Genomic DNA, 6,000 nt, shown 5'->3' with positions numbered 1-6,000 from the left:
GCTGTTTAGAAATGTTTTTCCCATTGTTGTTGTGTGTTACTAGAATACCTAGTTGTGGCTGTCCCATTGATCCCCGTTGTGGTATTCACTGTATAAACACAGAATGAGAGACAACCCTGCTTCAAAAAGCATACAATCTAAATAGATGAAACCAACAAAGGATGGGAAGGGAAACAGAAAGGTAGTGGCAGCACGAGGAATGGAAGCCAGGATCCCTGACTTGCTTTCTTCTGCTCCACCAAGCTGTGTCTAGGGGCCAGAGCTCTGGTCTGGGAAGTGGGCTGCTCTCTTCCTCCTGCCTGAAGGGTTTCTGTGGAAATCCTGTTTCATCATCCTGATCACAAACTAATGGCCTGTGTCTTTCGCATCAGAACAATGGAATATGATTTTTACAGCATAATCTGAAATGCAAATATTCACATATGTATCCTGTGTGGACACAATTCAATATTTTCTCATTTTAAACTTCTGCTAATTTTTTTTCTAGCTGTCAGGAAATTGATCCTCTGAGGGCACTATTTAAAGGAACTCTGTCCAGTTAGAAAACTGTTGCCAACACTGATCACTTTAAGGTTCAAAGAACAGATGCTGCAACTGCAAAAGGTAATAGCTCTCCACATTTTAAGAATATTGCCTAACACTTTCCATTGTAAGACCATGTTTTCAATTGCTTATGTAGTATTTGTACTGGATGCTGACCTGCATGCAGGGCCGGCTCTAACTTTTTTGCCGCCCCAAGCAAAAAAAAAAAAAGGCACCTCCCCGCCGAAACACCCCCCCCGAGCACCGCCCTGCCCCGCCAAAACAACTCCCCTGAGCGCCACCCCGCCCTGCCAAAACAACACCCCTCCCCTCCCCCCGAGCACCGCACTGCCCTGCCAAAACAAACAACCCCCGAGCGCCACCCGGCCGAAACAAACGAAAAAAAACCCCTTGAGCGCCGCCCCGCCACCCGAAGATTGGCCGCCCCTTACAAGGTGACGCCCCAAGCACATGCTTGGTCAGCTGGTGCCTGGAGCCAGCCCTGCCTGCATGATAGCAGATTAGATATTTACATCAGTGGCCCAATATAGCATGTTGTAACCTGGCTCCCCTCAGATTTAATTGGGTACCATGGGTGAGTGACTCATTTCAAATAAAATAAGAAACTGCTTAAATTTTTCACTGAACTGAACCTGAACTTTGATTTTTTCAAAATGTCTGGACTTTTAAAATCATTATTTTGTGCTTGCATACTTACTGGTTGAAGCAGATATACAAAGGGAAAGACTCTTGTAGTCTTGGACCTGACTAATACCAAGTAGTGCTGGGGCGGGGGCGGGGGGGGAACCTGATCTCGTAAGGTTTTCAAGTGGGTTTCAAAACCAAAACAAAATAACTTGGATAAGTTTGAGATAAATGGTAAGAACCAAACCTCCTAATTGTTTGGGGCTCACCCATGTGTGATATTGAAACTGTCAGCTCAGAGAAAACAAAGAATGAGGCTTTTGGGGAGTTCGTAACAATATTATATTGTATAGCAATGTATGTTGTGACTCATCTTCAAAACCTTTATGCACTAATGGGCCTCTGATTCATCACTGGTCATACTGGGAATAGATTTTATATGACAATATAATTGTTCACACTTTTTAAAGATTGTCTCATTATTTCTATTATTGATGTCTACTTTCAGTGGTTTATAACATGCCTGTAAAACTTGCTCTGTGCTTGAACTTGGCACAGAAGACCTAAATCTGGAAGTCAGTTAAAACAAAAGTGGCCATTTTTAATTTATGGGAAGATTTTTCTAGGAAAATAAATCAAGGTTTCAAAAGCAATGTTGTGCCCCATCTGTATAATAACTCAGAGACTTATTTGAAAGTGAAAGAGGTCATGGTCCATTAGATGAATAATGTTTTCCAAATTAGCCCACCTACCACAATGTGTTAACCAATTACATTCTGCAGCCCTATGCATCCACAATATTTAAAATGAGCCAATCATGAGGGCGTAATTCCACTGCAGCTGCGGTAGTCAAACCCAGGGTGAATTTTTCCTTACAAGTGGAGGTTTGTGCATCATGCCAGTCTTGCCAGGATGGAGCCTCAGCAAGCTTGCTGTCACGTAAGCCACTCTTGGCCAGGCACTGGAGAAGCAGACACCTCTTCATTTTGTTGTTGATGAATCCAGGTGGCATAGTGTCTGCTTCTCCAGTGCCTGGCCAAGAGAATGGGTTACATGATGCTGGCTGGCTGAGGAAAGCATCTAAGAGTGTGGTGAGGACTCTCTCCGCCCTCATGATGGAGGGAGTTTTCTCAGTCTTTGTCACTGAGGTGCTGCTGGAGTCCTTAGCTCTCCGGAAATACCTTTTCTCATCTGCTTGATGTGCAACAGTTCTTTCTGACATGGACCCTGTCACAGCCATCCGTTCCTTCGTGACTTACAGATTGGATTACTGTAATGCAGCTGGTCTTGAAAAACGATAGGGGCACGTCGACACCAGCCTCCCAGGGCAGGTAGACAGACTTTCGCTAGCAAGGCTTGAGACAGCACGCTAAAAATAGCAATGTGGATGTTGTAACTCAGACTCTCAAGCCCACCTGCATGTAAAAGCCCATCTGGCTTTTCCAAAAGGAAATTGGAGCAGTTATTTATGTTAATTGGATACATTCTGGCATTGTGGTTATTTTTAACTAACAGTGATTAATTCTATAATATTTTTATAATTTGTGCCCAGAGACAATTATGGTGGTATATTTTTAAAAACTGAAGAGGAAAAAATCAAATAGATAATATGGCATGTGTAATTAGGTTTACATTCATACTCACGCATACATGCTAGTAGACTGAAATATATGATTTAAAAGTGAAAACCATCTGGTGGCGCTCAACTGAGCGTGAAAACTGAATAAATGTAAAATGACGTGCATTTAAAAAAATTGTTTTCACATGAGGCATTCAGTAGTTGAGACACAGAAGCAAATGAAAAGAGCCTCAGAAAATGATCACCTTGACATGTTTCAACTCCGTCTTCAGGGTTTGCAGCCCAAGGAGATATGCAATATATGGGGTAGCGTTTGTGGCTACCTTCAAAATGCTGTACTGAAGTTAAGGTTGAGAATCACTGTCTATTCTAAGTTTCCCCCATCATTCAGTTGTTCATAACTTTCTCAAAAATCCTTTAGGCCTAAAAATTTCCATACTTGATCTCAGGTAAGAACAGTGTGTGAGTGCGTGTGTGTGATGGGGAGAGAGAGAGAGAAAGAGAGCGATGCAACTCTTTAAAAATAGTTTAAACTAAATCTTTTCAATTTTGGAGCCTGATCTACACGGCCAAATTTTTCACCAAAAACAGCAGAGGTGTACACACTGCAAAGTCACTTTTTGCGATGAAACTCCTCAGTTGCAGTGCTGTAATAAAACCACCTCGACGAGAGTGATAAGGCTTTTTTGCGCAAAGGTTTTATCACCAAAGTGCCGGTGTAAACACCTTCCTTGCTTTTATCGCTGTAATTCTCCAGAGGTGTCCCACAATGCCTGCTCTCTGCTCATTGTTATGAACTCAGCAGCCCTGCAGGCACACGCCCCGCCCCTTTCAAAGTTCTGCGTGCTGTGCTGCTCTGCTCTGGGAAAGAAAGAGCAAATCTATGGGTGGCAGGAGAATGCACCCTTCGGGGAGACTAGTCCCTGCCCAAGGTCCTGTCCTTCCCCTTCTCCCCCTCCCCCTCCCGCTGGAGCCCAGAGCACCCCCCACCCACTACCACCCCCCTCTTCTTACCCTCAGCCCCAGCTCACCGGGCGGGTGGCGCGGCTGGAGCGCCCTCAGCACCAGCGTGCTGGGCAGATGGCATGGCCAGAGTGCTCCCAGCCCCGGAATGCCAGGCGGGCGGCACGGCCGGAGAACCCCCAGCACTGGGTAGGCGGGTGGCATAGCTGGAGCGCCCCTAGCCCCAGCGCTGAGTGGGTAGATGGTGTGGCTGGAGCACCCCCAGCCCCAGAATGCCGGATGGGCGGCGCAGCCAGAGTGCCCCAGTGCTGGGTGGGCAGTGCGGTCCCAGCATTGGGCAGATGGGCAGAGCGGTGTCATGGCTCCAGCCCCCCAATCTTGTGTGCATGCCACCAGCCCCCCCAGTTTGCCTGCCCCAGCCTCTTGGCCACAGAAAAGGAGAAAGGGATGGGAATAGCAGGCAGGAGGGCTGGCCTGGGCATGAAGCATGGGCAAGGCCGCACCAGGCTGTTTGGGGGAGGCGCAGCCTTCCCCTGCCCATGCTACCCACCGCCCATGAGCAAATCATTCTCATGGAATGCTCCTGCTGTCTCCCACACTACGAACACAGAGGCAGGCACACTGTCTGTGTCTCCACCCCACCTCATACACATGCTCCCTGTCACACACTCTCCCACCACACACTTCAGTTGAAAAACGGCTGGCAATCTAGTATGCCCATGGAACAATGGGATTGAGAAACCTGCATCATGATGCTGGGCCTGTTCCATGAGGCTTTGCAAACCCTTTCCAAAGCACCCTGCTCCAGTTTCACAGTGGGATAGCTACCACAATGCACTGCTCTCTTTGTCGTCGCAAAAGCTGCTAGTATGGATGCGTTCCAGGAACACAAGGAGCACAGTGTGGACATGCAACAGTGATTTAATTAAAGTGCTTTAATAAAAGTGGTATAACTTTTAGCGAAAAAGCTTAGCAGTGTAGACATAGCTTGAGTTATACATGGGAGAAAAAATATTCTTCCAACTTGAAGAATATTTGTCCCAGTTTTTGTTTTGCCTGTCTTCATCTGGGGATCTCAGCCCTTTATAAACATTAATTAATGCTTATCAAACCTGCGAGGTAGATAAGTACTGTATTATGTCTGTTTTACAGAAGGTTGCTTGACTTGCCTTTCACACAGCAAGCTGGTGGCAAAACACAGGACAAGAACATAGGAATCCTTAGTTCTGTTTTCCCTGCTCTCACGACTACATTCCTTCTGTATGCTAAATTTCACATCCACAACTGCACTATAACAAAAATTCTGTAGTCTTATTCCCCTCCCCACCCCACATCAGAGTGAACTAATGACTGGTGTGCCAGCCCGAACATTTAAATTGCTTGGGTTTTTTGTAATGCAAACACTTTCTTTGAAAACATATAGAACAGCTGTTGTTTAAATGTTTTGGGTGCTTAATATCACCTGTGTAGTTACATATTGGCTCACATATTGGGGAATGGACTAAATGTTAGAAAGTTTTAATAATGAATTTGACTCTTATCACATGGCATAACAATCTGATCTGAATGCCACTAAACTTAATTCTGGATGTTTGTTTCATGGTGTATTGGAATTAGGCTCCAATTGTATCTTGTCCCACAGTTGGAACTGACTCATGTTACCTCCCACCCAGTGGAAACTTGGATCAAATCTTGTTGGAAACTCGTTCATATCAAGCCCCATTGTGAATACACACCAGTGTCTCTTCTTATATTAGAGACCATGGTCTGTTCTGTGCTGTTGCATAGTTTACTGCATTGTTTGAGGATTCCAGGAGCCTAACATACTGTTGGGGGAACTGACTAATTGCACCATATTGTGAACGTTCTTTGATGGCATCTCATATGATTAGGGAAACTGACTCATGGCAGGACACTCTTTTATTATGCGAACGTGACATTTCGTGTTTATTAGTCCTGTGACTCAGTCAAAAGAGGTCTGTTTTGATTTTGGGTGCTCTTTGGCAGCAGTAGTGCTTCATACTACTGTACCATGTTGAGAATCCATGCCTGGACTTGAGCTTGTTTACTAAGCTACTATGCTGGCAACTGCTCAGAGATGACTGTGTGGGGAGGGAGGAATTGGTGCCATGGCAATGCTGGATGTGGCAGGTATTGGAAGGTAAATAATCTGAAAAGCCTCACCCCATCCTCGCGACCAAGGAATCCGCCATGCTGTTACTGCTATTAGAAATATCGTCCTCTGAAAGATTCAGAGGAAGAGATCTACAGTCAGTGGGTGGAAATCAAAT

At 45.4% G+C, this 6,000-nt stretch overlaps 1 long non-coding RNA gene across 1 annotated transcript in view; it reads left to right on the top strand.

The window, feature by feature from the left end:
• Positions 1-568: 568 nt before the first annotated feature.
• Positions 569-6,000, top strand: part of LOC123349272 — a 91,386-nt gene continuing 85,954 nt past the window's right edge. The window contains exon 1 of the long non-coding RNA XR_006573449.1: positions 569-603. This is a non-coding gene — a long non-coding RNA (uncharacterized LOC123349272). The remainder of the gene's footprint in view (positions 604-6,000) is intronic.

Source organism: Mauremys mutica, chromosome 14 (genome assembly GCF_020497125.1).
Source record: "Mauremys mutica isolate MM-2020 ecotype Southern chromosome 14, ASM2049712v1, whole genome shotgun sequence".
NCBI classification, from domain to species: Eukaryota; Metazoa; Chordata; order Testudines; family Geoemydidae; genus Mauremys; species Mauremys mutica.
Note: the sequence above shows the minus strand (reverse complement) of the source record. Positions and strands in the feature narration are given on the sequence as shown.